Source organism: Bos grunniens, chromosome 4, assembly GCF_055505025.1.
Source record: "Bos grunniens cultivar Pamir isolate PY7600 chromosome 4, Bosgru_T2T1.0, whole genome shotgun sequence".
NCBI classification, from domain to species: Eukaryota; Metazoa; Chordata; class Mammalia; order Artiodactyla; family Bovidae; genus Bos; species Bos grunniens.
Genome location: NC_141168.1, coordinates 20555854 through 20579130, shown reverse-complemented (window position 1 = coordinate 20579130; position 23277 = coordinate 20555854). Strand labels below are relative to the sequence as shown.

Sequence of the window (23277 nt, the reverse complement as noted above, 5' to 3'; positions counted from 1 at the left end):
TTTACAGCCCCTATGTAAACTGAGGTGCTTTGTCTGACTCTTTGCGATCCCATGGACTATAGCCCGTCAGAGTCCTCTGTCCATGGAATTCTCCAAGAAAGAATACTGGAGTGGGTAGCTGTTTCCTTCTCCAGGGGATCTTCCTGACCCAGGAATTGAACCCAGGTGTCCCAAATTGCAGGTGGATTCTTTACCATCTGAGCCACCAGGGAAGCCTAATATCCTCATGAAAAGGGGAGATCTGGTCACAGACATGTGCAGGGAGACCACCATAGAACAAGAAGGAAAAGATAGGGATGATGCTTCTGTAAGCTAAGAAACCCTAAAGATTGCCAGCAAACCACAAGAAGCAAGGGGAGAGGAGGGGGCCAGATTCTTTTCTACAGCCCTCAGGAGGAACAAGACCCACTGACACCCTGAATGTAGACTTCTGGCCTCAGGACTGTGTGACGATAAATGTCTGCTCTCTGTGTTGCCCAGTTTGCGATGCTTTTGCAGCAGCCCCGGCAAATGAACCCAGCATGCCTGTCCTCATTTACATTTCTTCTGAGACTCATTCTGCCTTTCCGAGCTCATCAACTCTTATGTGGGCTCCTATGAACAGCTGGTCTCTCTGACCCAGGCTCCCCACTCTCCATCCTGTCCAGCAAACCTTTGTCAGAGTGAGCTTTGCTAAGAGCGGTCTATTATCTCCTGCAGCACCTATTCTTACTACTTCAAGTCTGAATCCTGTGACCATAGCTTGCTCCCCAAACCCTTATCCCAGCTGGCCTCTACAGGACCTCTGCTTTCTCTCTCCAGATGGGCCTTCTCACTACCCCATGAACATACATGTCACACCGACCTCCACACACCACACACCCTCCTTTCCAAGTTCTTTAGAAACCTCATCATTTCACACCACTTAGTCAAGGGGTTCTTAGACTTTTCTGCATGTTAGAATCACTCTGGGGGCTTTAAAAAATCCTAAATGCACAGACTACTCCCTATACCAGTCATATAAGAGTCTCTGGCATAGGATTCGTGCATTAGTAATTTTTAAAGCTCCTGGTAATTCAGTGTAGAGTCAGATTTGACAATCTTAGTGATTCCCTTCTTCCATATCGCCCTGACACCTCTCAAGCCTCAAGACTCACACAAGTCAACAAGGCATCCGCAGGGCCTGAGTTCTGCCTTTCTAGCAAGTTCCAAATGCTGCTGGTCCAGGGACCATACTTTGAATAGCGAAATACTACACAACTTACGGGGCTTCCCAGGTGGCTCAGTGGTAAAGAATCTGCCTGCCAACACAGGAGATGTGGGTTTGATTCCCTGGGTTGGGAAGATCCCTGGAGAAGGAAATGGCAACCCACTCCTGTACTTTTGCCTGGGAAATCCCATGGACAGAGGAGCCTGGTGGGCTATAGTTCATGGGGTCGCAAAAGAGTTGGACATGACTGAGTGACTAAAAAGTGACAACACAATTTATCACTTAGTGTTTATACTCAGCTTGGCCCATAGAAGATATAAGATGGTTTATGGGAAATACACAGACAAAAATTAGCAGTTAAGTTTATCTCTTTCATCCAGACATGCTTACAAAGAGCATCTAAGAAAAACTGGCAAAGACATGCTCAACAATAATGCTAGAGAGAGGAGAAAGCCTGAAGAAAGCAGGAAATCCACCCGCACTGCCCTCCCCCAGGCAGCTGTACACAGGCTCCCCCAGCAGCAGTGACAGGGAAGCAGCCATGAGGAGCCCTTGTCCTGTGATCTGAGGTATGTGGTCCTTTAAGGAAAACTTGGACTTTTAGGTTTAGGGAATTTGGGACCCTCTTCTTGTGTACTCCCTCTTGTCCGGCGGGGCGTGTGCTCTTGCTTGGGAAAAATCTATCATTATAGAGGCAAAGGAGTGAAGATGCAAAACATAAGGTGAGCCCAGCCAGCATTGTCATGTCATGTGATTCTGGGGATCAGTATCAGGGAATATACCGTGGCTGGTGCCCCCTGCAGTTGCCAATGTAGGGCTCTGAGGCCAGGGCTCGTTAGGTAAATTCTTCGAGCTGTGGTTTCTCCATCTCTAAAATGCAGGTAATAACATTTAAGTAAGTGATTAAGATCAAGCATGTAAAGCTTCCAGTACTGAATCTGATGCACCCTGAAGTACTCATTAAATGGTTGCAATGATTGTCACCATAATCACTCCTATCAGCTCTTCATTTTCAGGTCCAGGGCAGTGCTCACATGCCTGTGAGCAAAGCAGCTCCTCAGGACTGGCTCCAGGACTCTTGGGGTTTGCATGTTTCTCGTGCAGCTGGCAGCTGCCCATGCGAGGGGGGAATAGGAATTGGGCATTTCGTGCAGCTGCTGGTTCAGTTTGCCTTTGGTTTGGTTAGGGCTGTATTATAATTTCTGGAGTTCTCAGAAAGTTTTGCCTTTCTTGGGCCTCCTCTTGCATTAAAAAAATTTTTTTTTAAAACACTTTGCACTTGCGTTGCTAGACAGGTGAGTGCAAGTCAGATTGGATTATACTCTTTTCCTCCTGAATTTTGTTGCTGTTGTTCAGTTGCTCAGTTGTGTCTGACTCTTTGTAACGCCATAAACTGCAGCATGCCAGGCTTTCCTGTCCCTCACCATCTCCTGAAGCTTGCTCAAACTCATGTCCATTGAGTTGGTGATGCCATCCAACCATCTAGTCCTCTGTCATCCCCTTCTCTTACCGCCTTCAATCTTTCCCAGCCTCAGGGTCTTGTCTAATGAGTTGGCTCTTCACATCAGATGGCCAAAGTATTGGAGCTTCAGCATCAGTCTTTCTGGTTTTAAAAGGAGTTAAAACATTTTCAGGCCCCCTAACCTATCGCAGGCCCTGGGCACCATGCCCATTGTGGCCCCCAGATGCAGCCTGCCTGTGCTGACCCTCCCAGCAGCTGAGCGTGGCTTGGGTGGCGTGGGGCAGTGGGCCAAGACCTCCAGCACAAGGTATCATTTTCTATGCAGAGGTCTTTCTTCCTAAACTAGGTCACAGCTGCCTCCAGTGCAGGGGTTTTCCTTTGAAAATTCCCACCTAGCGCCGAGTGCCCGGCTGAGCACCAGGGCCAGTCTGTTTAACACTTTGCAATGTATGTACATTTTGTGGCTGTTAATTGTCAGGAGACTCCTTCCCAAGCCTTGGAAACCTGTTGCTCTGTGGCTTCCACGGTCATTAGGAGACTCAGATGAGGCTCTCAAGGTCTTTCTGTGGCATGGCCTTGAGAAACTGGCCACAACAGGCTCCAACCACCGATAGAATCCCGTGTCCCTGAGGCCAGAAGAGTGAGGTGATGCGGGGGTGCCTGGCTCTGCATTCTCAAAACTGCGATTCAGGGTCAGTGGAAGCTGCCTGTCGGGGCTGAGCTTTGCCCCCATGAGCCCCTGTGAGCACCATTCATCTACGTAATGGGTTTCCTGCCCTTTCCCTTGGCTGTACCACTCCCTGAGGGAGCCTGGCAAGGACACTGTGAGATGGTCACAGGGTCGTCCTTTGCTGACGCTGTTCCCTAGGTCTGTTCAGTTGGAGAAAACAGCACAGACCATCGGCCACATCCACCAGCTTGTTGGCTCCCAGGGTCACCAGCAGCCCGAATAGCAACACGTGCGGGAAGGTAGCAGGGGCGTGACCCTTTGAGGGGCATGTCATTTGAAAGTGCCTCCGAGGCTGCCTGACTGGGAAGCTGGGTGGATCGACAGCCAGGAGTGGATTCTCTCAGTTCTACTCCTGAGTTGGTTTAGCAGGGAGTGCATTCACGTAATCTGTCCAGCACACCAAGGAACTGGCAAGGCAGTGACTGCGGAGCTGGGGACAGACTACAGAGGCTGAACGGTCACAGTTCTGGAGCAGACAGCAGTTTTATTGTAACTCTTGAATGCTTGTTTTAATATGTGCATGCTAAGTCGCTTCAGTCACGTCCACCTCTTGGTGATCCCATGGACTGTAGCCCACCAGGCTCTTCTGTCCATGGGGTTCTCTGGGCAAGAATACTGGAGTGGGTTGCCCTGCTCTCCTCCAGGGGATCTTCCTGACCCAGGGATTGAGCTTGTGTCTCTTATGTCTCCTGCATTGGCAGGCAGGTTCTTTACCACTAGCGCCACCTGGGAAGCCCTTGTTTTAATCCAAAACTCATTAATTTACATCTTATTTATAATAAATTGCTTGTTCATCAGTTATTCTTGATCTATTATGTTATGTCTGACTCTCTTTTGTACAGTTTGAGAGCTGCCAAGACGCTAAGTCAGTGTTACACAGTGGTGGCACAGTGTAAATATTGAGCTAAATTCTTAGTTGGGAGATGCAAATTCTAATTACCCATCAACCCAGATCCTCCAAAACTTGTTAGGATGTTGATTTGTGATGCAGCATTGAAAAAAGGAATATAAAAATTAGGATTAGGGCCTGAGAAGAAAGATGGGTAGGATATTAAAAACCCCACTGATCGTTTCAAAGAGGGATCTCCAGTTGCATTGGAAGCAAAGACTATTTGAGTACTGGCAATGGAAGAAAGAGAATAATGTAGTGTTAGTTGCTTAGTTGTGTCCAACTCTTTGCAACCTCATGAACTGTAGCCTGCCAGTCTTCTCTGCCCATGGAATTCTCCAGGCAAGAATACTGGAGTGGGTAGCCAGTCCCTTCTCCAGGAGATCTTCCTGACCCAGGGATCGACTTCAGGTCTCCTGCATTGCAGGCAGATTCTTTACTGTCTGAGTCACCAGAGAAGCCCCTGAAGGAGACTAGAAGCCTCTTTTAAAAGAAGGTTCAAAGCCTTATGACAGCAAGACCAAATAAACAGTGACTCAAGAGCAAGGGTACTGGAAACACCAAGAAAGTTTCTCCATTCACTTGTTGCTTTTACAAATACTGTCTGAATCCTGGTAAAGAGAGGTGGGAGGCAAGGGTAGTTACAACATGAGAGAAGCACATCCATGGTCCCCGGGTTGGGGGAGAACACAGTTGGGATGGCTGGTATGTGAAAGGAACTGGTCATGAAGGATCTTGAAGGCGTGGGGTGGGAGAAGAATTTGGATCTTGAACTTAGGACAATGGGAAGCCACTGAGAGCTTCAAGCGGAGGAGTGAGTCACATGTGTTATTTGGGAGCCAGGGTTTCATGGAGGCCATTAGAGGGTATAGTGATCCAATGCTACAATAATCCAGAAGAATAACTCCACCATAGAAACTAGGAGCTTCAGCAGCCGGAGTCTCACGTGCATCTCCTGAGAGCGGTTGTCGAAGATGTGGCTTGGGGTTGTTGGATGTGATGAGTTCAGGTTGGAAATATTCAACTGGAGGGGCCTGTGGGACTTCCCGGTGGCTGCTTGCATCTGGGGTAGAGGTACAGATTTGGGAATCATGAGAAAATAGATGGTCATTGATGAAGCATAGGAGTGGTAGAGGTCACCTCACTAGATGACATGGGATGGGAGAAGAGGGACTAGGATGGGACTCCCTGAAGAGCAGTATGTTGGGGATGGGCCAAGGAAGAGGAGCCCTGAGGGGAACTGGCAGGGAGAGTCCCTGAGACCAGGGTTTAAACACAGGGTCACAGAAACCGAGGGAAGTGATAATGTGAAGAAAGAGCAGGTTATCATGAATGTCAGAGTTGGAGAGAATTCATATAAGAACTTTATCTATTGGAGTTGGTCTCCACTTAGTGGGGTTCATTTTTTTCAATTAACAAGTATTTCCTGAACATCTGCTCATTCATGCCAGGTACTGCTCTTGGTTTGAAATTTACATTTTGGTAGAAGAGATAAGCAACCAAGAAGTAAGCCAGTAACGGGGGAAGGCTATTTCATTCAATGATAAGAGCTATTATAGAAAGGATAAATAACAAAGTCTTACTTATAGCAAAGGGAATTATAACCAATACCCCATGATAAACCATAATGGGAAAGACTATAAAAAGAATGTATGTGTATATGTGCTAAGTTGCTTCAGTTGTGTCTGACTCTTTGTGATCCTATGGATCGTAGCCTACCAGGCTCCTCTGTCCATGGGATTCTTCAGGTAAGAAAACTGGAGTGGGTTGCCATGCCCCTCTCCAGGGGATCTTCCCAACCCAGGGATGGATTCCATGTCTCTTACATCTTCTGCATTGGCTTGTTGGTTCTTTACCACTAGCACCACCTGGGAAACATATATATATATATTTTATATATATATATGTTATATATATATATATGTTATATAAACATGTATATATATGTATACATACATATATATATATATGAAACGGAGTCACTTTGTTGTACAACAGAAATTAACATTGTATATCAACTATTTGTTGTTCAGTTGCTCAGTTGTATCCGACTCTTTGCAACCCTATGGTCTGCAGCACACCTGGCTTCCCTGTCCTTTGCCGTCTCCTGGAGTTTGCTCAAATTCATGGCCATTGAGTTGGTGATGCTATCTAACCATTTCATCCTCTGCCACCCTCTTCTCTTTTGCCTTCAATCTTTCCTAGAATCAGGATCTTTTCCAATGAGTTGGCTCTTTGCATTAGGTGGCCAAAGTATTGGAACTTCAGCTTCAGCATCAGTCCTTCCCATGAATACTCAGGATGGATTTCCTTTAAAATTGACTAATTGATCTCCTTGCAGTCAAGGGAAATCACTACAATCTTCTTCAGCACCACAATACAAAAGCATCAATTCTTCAGTGCTCAGTCTTTTTTATGGTCCAACTCTCATATCCATGCATGACTACTGGAAAAAATAATAGTTCTGACTACATGGACCTTTGTCGGCAAAGTGATATCTCTGCTTTTTATACGCTGTCTAGGTTTGTCATAGCTTTTCTTCCAAGGAGCAAGTGTCTTTTGATTTCATGACTATAGTCACCATCCACAATGATTTTGGACCCCAGGGAAATAAAATCTGTCACTGCTTCTACTTTTTTTCCCTTTTATTTGCCATAAAGTGATCAGACTAGATGCCATGATCTTGGTTTGTTTAATGTTAAGTTTTATGCCAGATTTTTCACTCTCTTCTTTCACTCTCATCAAGAGGCTCTTTAGTTCCTCTTCACTTCCTGCCACTAGAGTGGTACCATCTGCATATCTGAGGTTGTTGATGTTCTCTTGGCAGTCTTGATTCCAGCTTGTGATTGATCCAGCCTGGCATTTTGCATGATGTACTCTCCATGTAGTTGAAGTAAATGGTGACAACATACAGCCTTGTCATACTCCTTTACTGATTTTGAACCAGTCCACTGTTCCATGTCCAGTTCAAACTGTTGTTTCTTGTCCTGCATACAAGTTTCTCAGAAGGCAGGTGAGATGATCTGGTATTCCCCTCTCTTAAAGAATTTTCCATAATTGGTTGTGATTCACACAGGCAAAGGCTTTAGCATAGTCAGTGAAGCAGAAGTAGATGTTTTTCTGGAATTGCCTTGCTTTTTCTATAATCCACTGGATGTTGGCAATTTGATCTCTGGTTCCTCTGCCTTTTCTAAATCCAGGTTGTACACTTGGAAGTTCTCAGTTCACGTACTGTTGAAGCCTAGCTTGAAGGATTTTGAGCATTACCTTGTTAGCATGTGAAATGAGTGCAATTGTGAGGTAGTTTGAACATTCTTTGGCACTGGAATGAAAACTGACTTTTCCAGTCCTGTGGCCAGTGCTGAGTTTTCCAAATTTGCTGACATACTGAGTGCAGCACTTTAACAGAATCATTTTCTAGGACTTGAAATAGCTCAGCTGGAATTCTGTCACCTCCACTAGCTTTATTTGTAGTAATGCTTCCTAAGGCCCACTTAATTTCGCACTGCAGGATGAGTGGCTCTAGGTGAGCGATTACATCATTGTGGTTATCCCAGTCATTAAGACTTTGTTTTTGTCTAGCTCTTTTGTGTATTCTTGCCACCTCTTCTTAATCTCTTCTGCCTCTATTAGGTCCTTGCCGTTTCTGGCCTTTATCATGCCCATCCTTGCATGAAATTTTCCCTTGATATCTCCAATTTTCTTGAGATCTCTAGTCTTTCCTATTCTATTGTTTTCCTCTATTTCTTTGTTCATTGAAGAAAACCTTATTTCTCCTTGCTATTCTCTGGAACTCTTTATCCAGTTTGTATACCTTTCCCTTTCTCCTTTGCTTTTCACATCTCTTCTTTCCTCAGCTATTTCTAAAGCCTCCTCAGGCAACCACTTTGCCTTCTTGCATTTCTTTTTCTTTGGTATTTTTTTGGTCGTTGCCTCATATATTATATTATGAACCTCTGTCCATAGTTCTACAGGTAATCTGTCTACCAGATCTAATCCCTTGAATCTATTTGTCACCTCCACTGTATAAACATAAGAGATTTGGTTTGGGTCACACCTGAATGACCTAGTGGTTTTCCCTACTTTCTTAAATTTAAGTCTGAATTTTGTAATCAGGAGCCGATAATTTGAGTGACAGTCAGCTCCAGGTCTTGATTTTGCTGACTGTATAGAGCTTCTCCATCTTAGGCTGCAAAGAATATAATTAATCTGATTTTGGTATTGACCATTTGGTGATGTCTAAATGTAGAGTCGTCTCTTGTGTTGTTGGACGAGGGTGTTTGCTATGATCAGTGTGCTCCCTTGACAAAACTCTGTTAGCCTTTGCCCTGCTTCATTTTGTACTCCAAGGCCAAACTTGCCTATTACTCCAGGTGTCTCTTAACTTCCTACTTTTGTATTCCAATCCCCTAGGATGAAAAGGACTTCTTTCTTGGTGGTAGTCCTAGAAGGTCTTGTAGGTCTTCATAGAACCATTCAACTTCAGCTTCTTCAGCATTAGTGGTTGGGGCATACACTTGGATTACTGTGATGTTGAATGGTTTGCCTTTTAAATGAACTGAGATCATTCTGTTGTTTTTGAGATTACACCTAAGTATTGCATTTTGGACTCTCTTGTTGAGTATGAGGTCTACTTCATTCTTCTACGGGCTTCCCTTGTGGCTGACTCAGCTGGTAAAGAATCTGCCTGCAATGCAGGAGACCTGGGTTCAATCCCTGGGTTGGGAAGATCCCCTGGAGAAGGGAAAGGCTGCCCACTCCATTATTTTGGCCTAGAGAATTCCATGGACTGTATAGTCCATGGGGTCGCAAAGAGTCAGACACGACTGAGAGACTTTCATATCATTCTTCTAAGGGATTCTTGTCCACAATAGTAGATATAATGGTCATCTGAACTAAATTCACCTATTCCTGTCCAGTTTAATTCACTGATTCCTAAAATGTCGATGTCCACACTTGGCATCTCCTGCTTGACTATTTCTCAGTCAATCAGTTCAGTTGCTCAGTCGTGTCCAACTCTTTGTGACCCCATGAACTGCAGCATGCCAGGCCTCCCTATTCATCACCAACTCCCACAGTTTACCCAAACTCATGTCCATCGAGTCAGTGGTGCCATCTAAACATCTCATCCTCTGTCATCCGCTTCCCCTCCTGCCTTCAATCTTTCCCAACTTCAGGGTCTTTTCAAATGAGTCAGCTCTTCACATCAGGTGGCCAAAATATTGGAATTTTAGCTTCAACAGTCTACTTTACCTTGATTCATGGACCTAACATTGCAGGTTCCTATGCAGTATTATTTTTTACAGCATCAGACTTTACTTTCACCACCATTCACATCCACAAATGAATGTCATTTCTGCTTTGGCCAGCCACTTCATTCTTTCTGGAGCTATTAGTAATTTTCCTCCACTCTTCCCCACTAGCATATTGGACACCTACCAACCTGGGGGTGTCATCTTCTGGTGTCATATCTTTTTGCCTTTTCATACTGTTCATGGGGTTCTCGCAACAATACTGGTGTGGTTTGCCATTCCCTCCTCTCATGGACCACGTTTGTCAGAACTCTCCACTATGACCCATCCATCTTGGGTGGCCCTGCATTGCATGGCTCGTAGCTTCACTGAGTTATACAAGCCCCTTCACCATGAGAAGGCTGTGATTCATGAAGGGAAATTTATACTTCAATTGGAAAAAAAAAAAGCAAAGCCGGGTGATGTGGCATTTGGTCATGGGCAGGGTGCTTATTTAGACTGGGTGGACAGGGAAGGCCTGTTTGAGGAGGTAACATTTGACCTAAGTCTTGATTAAGAAATGTTTGCATTAAGATCCAAGAGGCAGAACATTCCAGGTAGAGGGAGTAGCTTGTGCAAAGACTCTAAACCAGTGGTTCTCAAGCTGGGTTAATTTTCTCCCTAGAGGACATTTGCTATGTCTGGAGACAAACACCACTGGAAGGGGAAGGAGTGTTACTGACATCTAGGGGGTAGAGGCCAGGGATGCTGGTAAACATCCTACAATTCACAGGACAGGCCCCACAACAGAGAATTATCCAGCATGGCATCCGGTCCCATCACATCAGGGTAAATAGATGGGGAAGCAGTGGAAACAACGGCTGACTTTATTTTTTTGAGCTCCAAAATCACAGCAGATGGTGATTACAGCCATGAACTTAAAAAACATTCCTTGGAAGGAAAGTTATGACCAACCTAGATAGCATATTCAAAAGCAGAGATCTTACTTTGTCAACAAAGATCCGTCTAGTCAAGGCTATGGTTTTTCCAGTGGTCATGTATGGATGTGAGAGTTGGACTGTGAAGAAAGCAGAGTGCTGAAGAATTGACGCTTTTGAACTGTGGTGTTGGAGAAGACTCTTGAGAGTCCCTTAGACTGCAAGGAGATCCAACCAGTCCATCCTAAAGGAGATCAGTCCTGGGTGTTCATTGGAAGGACTGATGTTGAAGTTGAAGCTGAAACTCCAATACTTTGGCTACCTGATACGAAGAGCTGACTCATTTGAAAAGACCCTGATGCTGGGAAAGATTGAGGGCAGGAGGAGAAGGGATGATGAAATGGCTGGATGGCATCACCGACTCAATGGATATGAGTTTGGGTGGGCTCTGGGAGTTTGTGATGGACAGGGAGGCCTGGTGTGCTGCAGTTCATGGGGTTTCAAAGAACTGGACAAGACTTAGTGACTGAACTGACTGACTGAAAGATTTGGACACGACTGAGCGACTGAACTGAACTGAAATGTCGTTAGTGCTAAGGATGAGAAATCCTGCCTTAAATTAGGAACAAATTTGGTTCATTTGAGGAGACTAGAAAAGAGTTCAACATCTGGGAAACAGGGGTCTTGAGTTAGAGATGTGGATAGGACCAAGTCATAGAGGCCTTGGAAGAGGGGTTAGGTAAGGGATGTTTATTTTACTTCTGAAAGTGCAATGGGAAACCGTTAGAGGATTGTCAGCAGTGAAGTGATCTGATCTGATTTATATTTTGAAATGATAGTCTGGCTGCTGTAGAGACAGGATTGCAGTGGGCAAGAGTGGAAACAGAGGCCATGCCATCTAGGTGAGGAGAATGGAATATAAGTAGATGACTAGCTAGAGCTGATGGAATTTTTCTGATGGATTAGGATTGAAGGTTGAGGGAAAGTGAGGAATCAAAAATTACTTCTAAGATTTTGAATTGGACAGTAGGATGGGAATGAGATGTGATGAGAAGACAGGGCAAGGATTATAATAGAAAAGATACAAATAGTCTGAAGTGTGTGCTGAGGAGATTGGCAAGGTAATGAGGGTTTATTGCTCATCAGATCAGATCAGATCAGTCACTCAGTCGTGTCTGACTCTTTGCGACCCCATGAATCGTAGCACACCAGGCCTCCCTGTCCATCACCAACTCCCAGAGTTCCCTGAGACTCACATCCATCGAGTCAGTGATGCCATCTAGCCATCTCATCCTCTGTCGTCCCCTTCTCCTCTTGCCCCCAATCCCTCCCAGCATCAGAGTCTTTTCCAATGAGTCAACTCTTCACATGAGGTGGCCAAAGTACTGGAATTTCAGCTTTAGCATCATTCCTTCCAAAGAAATCCCAGGGCTGATCTCCTTCAGAATGGACTGGTTGGATCTTCTTGCTATCCAAGGGACTCTCAAGAGTCTTTTCCAACACCACAGTTCAAAAGCATCAATTCTTGGGCGCTCAGCTTTCTTCACAGTCCAACTCTCACATCCATACATGACCACAGGAAAAACCACAGTGTTTTTTGAAATAGTTGCAAACAACCTAATTGTCCAGTTATAGAAGATTAATTAAATAAATTATGCAACCAATATAACATAGAATATTTCTACTCATGTGAAAATATGGTCACAATGCAGTAAGTGAAAGAAATTATTGTAAAATAGTATGTAGAGTATGATAGTATTGGATTCTTATTTCACTTTTTTTTTTGGCAGCACTGCAGTGGCCTGCATGCAGAACTTCTATGACCAGTTATCGAACCCATGCCCCCTGCAGTGGAAATGTGGAGTCTTAACCACTGGACCATCAGGCAAGTCCTTATTTCACTTTTTATACCAAAATATGTACTGCATGAAGTCTCAGTTTAAGTGTAGAAGTAAAATTATAAAAATAATAGAAGAAAATAAGGGTGGATATTTTTATAATCATACAGTGGTGAAACCTTGCATACTATAATATTAAAATAAGAAATCATGAGGAAAAGATGGATATATTTGACTATATAAAAAGTTAAAACTCTTGGGGGAAATCCATAGACAAAGTAAAGAAAAAAGAAAATCTAGGAAAAATTATTTGCAATCTGCATGACAGAGTTAGTATCTCTATTAGCTAAAGAAGTTTTATAAACTGATGTTATAGAAAAGACAGATAGCCCAACAAAAAAATGGACAAAGATGGGTAGGCAATTCCTAGAACAATAAATGAAATGGCCAATCAGCCTGTGAGGAATTCAGTCTCCCTATGAACAAAATGCTAATTGAAACAAGTTTATTTTTTAATGTATCAGGTTGGCAAAAACCCAATGTTCATCGCAGCACTGTTTATAATAGCCAGGACATGGAAGCAACCTAGATGTCCATCAGCAGATGAATGGATAAGAAAGCTGTGGTACATATACACAATGGAGTATTACTCAGCTATTAAAAAGAATACATTTGAATCAGTTCTAATGAGGTGGATGAAACTGGAGCCTATTATCCAGAGTGAAGTAAGCCAGAAAGAAAAACACCAATACAGCATACTAATGCATATATATGGAATTTAGAACGATGCTAACAATAACCCTGTGTTCGAGACAGCAAAAGAGACACTGATGTATAGAACAGTCTTTTGGACTCTGTGGGAGAGGGAGAGGGTGGGATGATTTGGGAGAATGGCATTGAAACATGTATAATATCATATATGAAACGAGTCGCCAGTCCAGGTTCGATGCATGATACTGGATGCTTGGGGCTGGTGCACTGGGACGACCCAGAGGGAGGGTATGGGGAGGGAGGAGGGAGGAGGGTTCAGGATGGGGAACACGTGTATACCTGTGGCAGACTCATGTTGATATATGGCAAAACCAATACAATATTATAAAGTTAAAAATAAAATAAAAAAAAATTTGAAAGATTGACATCCATTTTGGGAGAGGGTGAATGAGAGTGCCCAGTACAGTCTTTTTAGAGTGTAATCTGGTACCATCAAAATGTAAATGTGCGTATTTTTTGACCAAGCAAATCTACTTTTGGCTCTTTAGCCTACATGAATTGGACAACTATTAAAGGATATAGATGTAAGATGTGTAGACCTCAGTGGTGATAATAAAAACTTTGAAATACCTCAAATGTTTCTTAACAAGGAGATGATCCAACAAATTATGGGCCTTCATAAGTGATAAAGCGATATTCATCTGTTTAAATGAGTCAAGCTGTAGGTCCTGTTTTGGAAAACTGTTCATGATATTATTATGTGATAAAAGCAAGTTCCAGAGCAGTTTAATTGGCATGGTCTCATCTTATGAAAATAAGTAAATAAAATGCATTGGTAGATATGGTTATAAATGATTAGGAAAAGTTCTGAAAGGCTTACACAGATTTATTCAGTGTTGTCTTTTCCAGAGAGTCAAATATTTAGCTCCTATTTTTTTTTACTTTTCTCTATTGTGTGTTTATTTTTAATGTAGTGACGTATGTCTACATATGGTTGGTATATTGACATATTGGTAAAGATGGATTTAACATAATTATGAGTGCAAAATATGTTCCTTACGTCAAAATCATCTGCCTAGGACTTCCAGCGTCGTCCTTTCCTATCTTAACATCACAATATATGTAATTAGAAAATAAATGAAATAACATCTTACTGTTGATAAACTGTTAAGCAAATATCACATCCTTTGGCTCCCACTGTTTTCTGACATGTAAATAGATGTGTCAAGTTGTCACAGAGTCCCTTCTTTAATAACAGAAGCCAACACTTTTATAAATCTCTGGATAATGTAGAAGCAGCAGGATGCATAAACTAGTTTTGATGTATGTAAGATATGCAAAGATAAAACAGCAGAAAGATTGAGCAAAGGAAACAAAGCAGGGACTGTGGACGATGATGTTTTACAAGTTCGCTGTGTGAGAGAAGGCAGTTCCGAGTAAGGAATATACCTGTAGCTATTGCCAACTCCTGTTATCTTGTTCTTATTTGTTTGATGTTTTTGGTAAACATTCTAATTAAACCTCCAAAGTACTTGTGAAAATTCATATATAATTTGTACATATACACACATATTAAGTAGTATAAATATAATATGAATTCAAGGTTATTTAAATTAGCTTTTTGTAATAATGAAAAACTTGATAACTCATATTTATATGTGTGTATATTATCTGTATATAGCTCTGCATCTATACATGAACATATGCACAGAAGGTAATCTAGGATCTATGTCAATCTACTGACAGCGGTTGGCTTGGTGTGGCTGGGTTTATGGATTTTATTTTTTAATGTTCATTTTAGTTGCTTGAAGTTTCTAATTGTTCTGTAATGAGCATTGTTGTTGCTATTCAGTCAGTAAGTTGTGTCTGACTCTTTGCAACCCCATGGACTGCAGCATGCCAGGCTTCCTTGACCTTCACAATCTTCTGGAGTTTGCTCAAATTCATATCCATAGAGTTAACGATGCTATCTATTGGAGAAGACTCTTGAGAGTCCCTTGGACTGCAAGGAGATCCAACCAGTCCATTCTGAAGGAGATCAGCCCTGGGATTTCTTTGGAAGGAATGATGCTAAAGCTGAAACTCCAGTACTTTGGCCACCTCATGCGAAGAGTTGACTCATTGGAAAAGACTCTGATGCTGGGAAGGATTGGAGGCAGGAGGAGAAGGGGATGACAGAGGATGAGATGGCTGGATGGCATCACTGACTCAATGGACGTGAGTCTGAGCGAACTCTGGGAGTTGGTGATGGACAGGGAGGCCTGGTGTGCTGCGATTCATGGAGTCGCAAAGAGTTGAACACGACTGAGTGACTGAACTGAACTGAACCATCTCATGCTCTGCCATCCTCTTCTTCTGACTTCAGTCTTTCCCAGCATCAGGGTCTTTTCCAATGAGTCAGTTCTCATCAGGTGGTCAAAGTATTGAAGCTTTAGCATCAGTTCTTCTCATGAATATTCAGGATTGATTTCCTTTAGGATTGACTGGTTTGATCTCCTAGCTGTCTAAGGGACTCTCAGGAATTTTCTCCAGCATCACAGTTTGAAAGCGTCAATTCTTTGGCACTCAGCCTTCTTTACAGTCCAAATGAGCGTATTTGCTTTATAAATATGAAATTATTTTGAGAAAAAAGGAAGAAAAACTATGTCAATGGTGACCTTGTCCAGAGATGCTTCTGGTCAGTAATGATTGGACAGAAGCTAGATGGCTGTGGGAGAAGATGGAATAGAGGCAGGGAGTGTGAAGTAATCTTTAATAATCTCAAGTGAGGGAAAGAAGATAAAGTCAAGAGGGAGAAGCTGAAGATACAAGAGAGAAGCTGGAAATCGAAGAGTCAAGGGGAGATTTCTGCCGCTTGCCTAAGCATGTCTATCTGTCCATGGGATATCAGTGCTCATGGCAGGTTTTCTTAAAAGCAGACTTATTCTTGTTTTTCATTGTTCCTTTAAATCTGCTGCAGGGACTGGTCATTTCTTTAGTTTCTCTTACTTAAAATTCTGAATCATGGTAGGTCACAGTCTCAGTCTCAATTCATTTAGAATGTCTGCTCCAAGATACAAGTCAACACTCTGAAGCTGCTTTATTGTTCAGTCTTCTCCCCGCTGCCCTCACAGCAAGCTGGCCCCTTGCTTTGATGGTGGGGGCAGGCATAACCCTCCTCTTCCCCTCTCCCTGCCACATCCACACGTTCCCTTCATTCCCTGCTTGCCAACTGTGCTTCTCTCCCCAGCACACCCAGTGCTTCTCTCCTGGTGGGGCCTTCCCCTTGTACCTCTTCAGCTGGCCTTGTTCCATCTCCCAAACCCACCTCCACCTTCCAGTACTGCTCAGAGTCTCTTACTTCTGGGGTCTTCTTTTTGGGGAGCCTCTTCTGAGCAGAAATCTTAGTTTGGTCTCCAGGAGTGAGTTACTTCCCAGACCCAGTCTTCTACCCTCCTTCCCTGACCTTCTCAGGCATGAGTAGGTCCCAGTCTTCCCAGTGTCCAAGTGCAGAGAACATGCATTCATCTTCCCATGCTGTTCCCTTCAAGCATACTCACTAGGCTTGAGGAGAAGGCAGAGATCCTCTACATCCTTGGGGTCTGAGACCCACAGCATTCTAATGCTGTACTTAAGACTCCACTCGAAACCCCATTCCATTGACTCTTCATTTGTCTGCTGAATGAGGGGATTTAAAAGTCATAATACTGGTTCTTGGTTATTCTACTTTGAGATTTTGTATACATCCTAGCACATCCTTTGGAATGTAGATTTGGTTATATTTTGGTAATTCACAGTCCCAACTTCTTTTTTTTAATTAATTAGTTTTGTATTTTTTTTTTTTTTGGCTGTGTCCTATGTGGGATCTCCATTCCCTGACCAGGGATTGAACTTTCGCCCCCTGCACTGGAAGCACCAAGTCTCAACCCCCGGACCGCCAGGGAAGTCCCACAGTCCCACCTTCTAATGTAACATTTTGTTATGTACAAATAATGATGAGCCACAGCTAATACAGACGGAGAAGCTGAAGATGCAAAAGAGGGGCCAATGGAATTGGGGTCCAAAACTTTGGTGGGAAATTGGTCTGGGGGAAGAGGGTCTTTTTCCCTTGTAAGGGAAGGAAGAAGGCACTCTTAGATTAATGGAGGCAGGCAAGGAGTTAATAGAACTTCCCTGTGATGACTTCTATTTTCTCCATGAAGCAGGAGAGCAGAGATTTATAGAAGCATCAGTTCAGTTCATTCGCTCAGTCATGTCTGACTCTTTGCGACCCTATGGACTGCAGCACGCCAGGTCTCCTTGTCCATCACCAACTCCCAGAGTTTACTCAGACTCATGTCCATTGAGTTGCTGATGCCATCTAACCATCTCATTTTCTGTCGTCCCCTTCACCTCCCACCTTTAATCTTTCCCAGCATCAGGGTCTTTTCAAATGAGTCAGTTCTTCTCATCAGTTGGCCAAAGTATTGGAGTTTCAGCTTCAACATCAGTCCTTCCAATGAATATTCAGGACCAATTTCCTTTAGGATGGACTACTTGGATCTCTTTGCAGTCCAAGGGACTCTCAAGAGTCTTCTCCAACACCACAGTTCAAAAGCATCAATTCTTCAGTGCTCAGCTTTCTTCACAGTCCAACTCTCACATCCATACATAACCACTGGGAAAACCATAGCCTTGACTAGATGGACCTTTGTTAGCAAAGTAATGTCCCTACTTTTTAATATGCCATCTAGGTTGGTCATAACTTTTCTTCTAAGGAGTAAGTGTCTTTTAATTTATGGCTGCAGTCACCATCTGCAGTGATTTTGGAGCCCAAAAAAAGAAAGTCTGACACTGTTTCTACCATTTCCCCATCTATTTCCCATGAAGTGATGGGACCAGATGCCATGATCTTCGTTTTCTGAATGTTGAGCTTTAAGCCAACTTTTTCACTCTCCTCTTTCACTTTCATCAAGAAGCTTTTTAGGTCTTCTTCACTTTCTGCCATAAGGGTGGTGTCATCTGCATATCTGAGATTATTGATATTTCTCCCAGCAATCTTGATTCCAGCTTGTGCTTCCTCCAGCCCAGTGTTTCTCATGATGTACTCTGCATAGAAGTTAAATAAGCAGGGTGACAATATACAGCCTTGACGGACTCCTTTCCCAATTTGGAACCAGTCTGTTGTTCTATGTCCAGTTCTAACTGTTGCTTCCTGACCTGCATACAGGTTTCTCAAGAGGCAGGTCAGGTGGCCTGGTATTCCAATCTCTTTCAGAATTTTCCACAGTTTATTGTGATCCACACAGTCAAAGGCTTTGGCATAGTCAATAAAGCAGAAATAGATGTTTTTCTGGAACTTTCTTGCTTTTTTGATGATCCAACAGATGTTGGCAATTTGATCTCTGGTTCCTCTGCCTTTTCTAAATCCAGCTTGAACATCTGGAAGTTCATGGTTCATGTATTGCTAAAACCTAGCTTTCAGAGTTTTGAGCATTACTTTACTAGCTCATGAGATGAGTGCAATTGTGCAGTAGTTTGAGCATTCTTTGGCATTGCCTTTCTTTGGGATTGGAATGAAAATTTTTTTTCATTTTGGAATGAAAAAGTTTTCCAAATTAGCTGGCATTGAGTGTAGCACTTTTACAGCATCATCTTTTAGGATTTGGAATAGCTCAACTGGAATTCCATCACCTCCACTAGCTTTGTTCATAGTGATGCTTTCTAAGGCCCACTTGACTTCACATTCCAGGATCTGGCTCTAGGTGAGTGATCACACCATCATGATTATCTGGGTCATGAAGATCTTTTTTGTATAGTTCTGTGTTTTCTTGCCACCTCTTCTTAATATCCTCTGCTTCTGTTAGGTCCATACCATTTCTGCCCTTTACTGAGCCCATCTTTGCATGAATGTTCCCTTGGTATCTCTAATTTTCTCAAAGAGATCTCTAGTCTTTCCCATTCTATTGTTTTTCTCTCTTTCTTTGCATTGATTGCTGCAAAGATCCTTGCTATTCTTTGGGACTCTGTATTCAAATTGGTATATCTCTCCTTTTCTCCTTTTCACTTCTCTTCTTTTCACAGCTATTTGTAAGGCCTCCCCAGACAGCCAGTTTGCTTTTTTGCATTTCTTTTTCTTGGGAATGGTCTTGATCCCTGTCTCCTGTACAATGTCACAAACCTCCGTCCATAGTTCATTAGGCACCCTGTCTATCAGATCTAATCCCTTGAATCTATTTGTCACTTCCACTGTATAATCGTAAGGGATTTGATTTAGGTCATACCTGAATGGTCTAGTGGTTTTCCCTACTTTCTTCAATTTAAGTCTGAATTTGGCCATAAGAAGTTCATGATCTGAGCCAGAAGCATAATGAAGGGGAAAAAATGACTGAATCAGTCTGAATAAATTGTATGATGGAATTCCTCAGGAATTTCCAGTCCAACGTGAAGTTGTGAAACCCCCTACTACAGCCTGGGCTGCTGAAAGGGCTGCTGAATTCCTCCTGTGTAAGGAGAAGTCATGGAGGAGGAAATGGCAACCTACTCCAGTATTCTTGCCTGGAGAATCCCACAGACAGAGGAGCCTGGCAGGCTACAGTCCATAGGGTGGCAAAGAGTTGGACATGACTGAGTGACTAACACACACACACACACACACACACACACACATACACACACAAGAAGTCGAGGTTAATGCTTCCTGGCTGGGCTGTCTCTGTGGCTTTCCTACAAGAGAGGACAGATTAGAGAGTACAAATACCAAAGGAAGTAGAGTATTACATGATGAAGGAAGACCAGAAAAGCCCAAAGATAGCAATCCTCCCTGGATTAGAGAGGAACTTTTATCTTTGCAAATAGACTCAGAGTTTAGGTTTGAATGTCCTGAGTCACAAAAGCGCCAACTATTCACTAACCAGCACGCCCCTGGAATCCTCTAGCTCAAAAGAGGAAGGTGGTATGAAAGAGCAGTCATGGTGTGGTCCATAATTACTGACTACAGTGGGGAATGGATGAAGCCCTTCAGGCTTTTTGAGCCTCAGTACAGTTGATTTGTTCAAACTTGGTAGACTCTCTTGATTTTGTTTCAGAGGAGTATGTTGATATCCATGATTGGCAGTGAAACTTTTTCATGTCTCAAACACCTTTATCTCTGTTGGATGGTGAAGGTGCTTGGGGTTTTATTATTAAGTTGGTATCACATATGACCAAATGCTCTAACAGCACCTTTAACTGTAGGAGGTACAATTATAAGAACTGAAACTAATGTTTTGGTGGTAATCCAAGGCCAGGGGAAGAGGAGAAGAGAAATAGAAAGTGAAGCATAGAGTATTTTCTCAAAACTAAATGGCTACTTACAATTAAGGGGAATTAATAGAGATTAACAAGCTAAAAATTTAAGTAGGGACCCTTTGGCAATATATCCTAAAATAAGTCACAAGGGCAAGTGCTATTAAGTCTAAGTGATGCGCTAGTCTTATTAATAATAGGTCTTCAAAGGGGAGGCTTCTACTGAGAGTGAAAGTTGCTCAGTCGTGTCCAACTCTTTGTGACCCCATGGACTACAAAGTCCATGGGAATTCTCCAGGCCAGAATACTGGAGTGGGTAGCCTTTCCCTTTATTCCCTTGACCAGGGGATCTTCCCAACCCAGGGATTGAACCCAGGTGTCCTGCATTGCAGGCGGTTTCTTTACAATCTGAGCCACCAGGGGATCCCTGAGAGTATCCACTCTAAATTGTTCCCAGACCTTCCAGGTATTTTCATGGGGCAATTGGGCCACCAAGAAGCCATTTGAAAAGGGTATGAAACCAAAAATTAATATTTAAAGTGGAACTTTGCTTTTTCTTTGGAACTCCCTATTCCAGACTTGTCACCCTGGGGAGACAGGTGGGGTGGGTCCCTGGCACTATTGCACTGAGTGTAGGCACATCATCAGCGTGTGATTTTCTCTAAAGAAATCAGAATCTTCAAACTGAACACAGTGAAGTGTGTTCTAGGGATTCTTCAAAGCATTGCCACTCATAAGGGCAACTCTTTAAAGATAGTGGAAATAAAGGAAAGGACACAGATTTCCTCAATAAGGATCAAAGCTTTTTGATTGCAATCCTGTTAAACTCTCCGGTGCTAATTACTGCCGGGATGTATTCAGCCGCGAAGCCCCTCAAGTTTGCCAGCTTGAGCGTGAGGTACTCCATTTTAATATTTCAAAACCTCTTAAATAACCACAAAAGCAACTGTTTATCTCAATCTTCCCTTCAAACACCTGCTTACTGATACTTGATTGTGTGTTTTGAGGCTTGTGATTGAGTCTAACACCTGGCTGATGAGGCTGACGTTGGGTCATGTTTTGAAACGCAATCTTACTATTCCGTGCGCCGTTCCAGACTGCAGTGCATATCTCCAAACTCTTGTTGTTTTTAAAAGATAACTGTTATCGAGTAATAGCTTGTTTTCACTGAAGAGGTAATGAACTTTAAAACGCTTACAGTCTGATGCGGCTTTGTTCTTTAAAACAGTGGGTTTCAAAGTGTGGTGCTGGTGATGGGGGTGGGTGAAGTGGACAGGGGACCTACCTTGAATTCCTACAAGACTTACTGAATCAGAATCTCTGTTGTGGGGCCCTGGATTGACATTTTGAACTCATTCCCTATGTTGAGAAATGCTGCTTTAAGAGAAGGAAGCTTTCAATTGGGTCCTCAGTAGGAGCTTTCTGGGTAGAAACTTCTGGTTCTTTACCTGTGAAATGTCTCTGAACTAGAGCCAAGAGGTTTCTGGTTGTTCCCTTGGAGAGCGCCAAGCGTGCATGGGAGCCCTCGCCTTGCTGCTTGATGGGCAGTGGCCCTGTGCTCAAGGGTCTGAGAGAGGAGGAGATGTGCCCTTGGGCCTGTGATGGGCACCTGCTTCTCCGTTTCATTTACAAATGAGATAACTGAGGCCAAGGAAAGTAAGAGGGCTGACTGAAGGTCACTCAGGGCAGAGATGAGGCTAGAGCCTGGGATCACAATCCCTGCCCCTTGTTCCCAGGCCATGGAGTGAGGCCTCTGTAAGAGGCTGGGCCCCGCCAGGACCCCTCCCCATCCTTTCCCCCAGCTCAGTGCCCAGGAGGCTAACCTGCTTAGCCCACCGCTGGAGCATCCTACTCTCTGTCTTCTGGCTGGGTTTGGGAGACAGAAAGGAGCCTGTGGATGAATGTGTGGTGGGCTGGCCTGAGAGCACCAGTCAGTCTGGAGAAGTGAAGAGCCTGTCCAGCCCTCCCAGTTTGCCCAAACTGAAGGGTTTCCCAGGACTTGGGACTTTCAGTGCTAAAAGCTGGACAGTTCCAGGCAAACCAGAGTGGAGGAACACCTTTAAAATTTAACTAGAGAAATGCTTGAGCAGGTTCAGGGCTGTGGTTAATAATCATGGAGGTGTAATTTTTGTTACCATTTTAAAAATAGCCACATACTTAATTTTTTTTATTAAAAAATGAGAGTCTGACCTCCCCTTGATCATCAGGGATGGGGCACAGTTCTCGAGGTGCTAGCCGACTGTGTTCTGCCTTTGCCTGGGAAAGTAGTAAAGTCATTCTTTCCTCCTCCTCCATAAAAAAGAGAGAGTCTGTAATGGAAAATTAAAACATTTTAAAGGGGTATGTTGCTAAGTTAGTCTTTCCCACTCTTGACCTCTGTCAGTTTTCTTTTCAGAGGCAGTTGTGGCCAGTTTCTTTGTGTATACTTTCAAAGGTATTTTATGCACATTTAAGGGCATAAATGTATCATGTGAAACATCCAAATGGTAGCATATTGTGTTCTTTACCTTGCTTTTCTTACTTAACAGATTTGAGATTGTTCTTCAATAGGTAACAGCTGCCACACTCTTTTAGGGGTTGTATAGTATTCCTTCATCTGGATTTATTGTCTTTTATAAATGTATCAAGCCACCTATTAATAGGCTTTCAGTTTGCTTCTAATTAAGTGCCATTATTAATACAAATAATGCTGCAATGAATATCCTCAAATGTCTGGGTCAAAGGGAATGTGCATTTAAAACAATGAAGTGTTGGTTGCTCTGTCACGTCTGACTCTTTGTGACCCCATGGACTGTGGTCCTCCATGCTCCTCCCCTCACAGAATTCTCTAGGGAAGAATACTGGAGTAGGTAGCCATTTACTTCTCCAGGGGATCTTCCTGACCCAGGGATCAAACTTGCATCTTCTGTGTCTCCTGCATTATAGGCAGATTCTTTACCCACTGAGCCATCAGGGAAGCCAAGGCTGAACCAATTTACACTGCTCCCATCAGTACATGAGTCAATGGACAAGCGTTTGAGCAAGCTCTGGGAGATGGTGAAGGA

General features: G+C 43.3%; 1 long non-coding RNA gene across 10 annotated transcripts in view; it reads left to right on the top strand.

Moving 5' to 3' along the window:
• The window catches only part of LOC147373740 (uncharacterized), a 137282-nt gene that overhangs the window by 11218 nt on the left and 102787 nt on the right, over positions 1-23277 (top strand). For all 10 annotated transcript variants that reach the window (XR_015162029.1, XR_015162019.1, XR_015162026.1 and 7 more), the window contains exon 2: positions 12230-12324. This is a non-coding gene — a long non-coding RNA (uncharacterized LOC147373740). The remainder of the gene's footprint in view (positions 1-12229; positions 12325-23277) is intronic.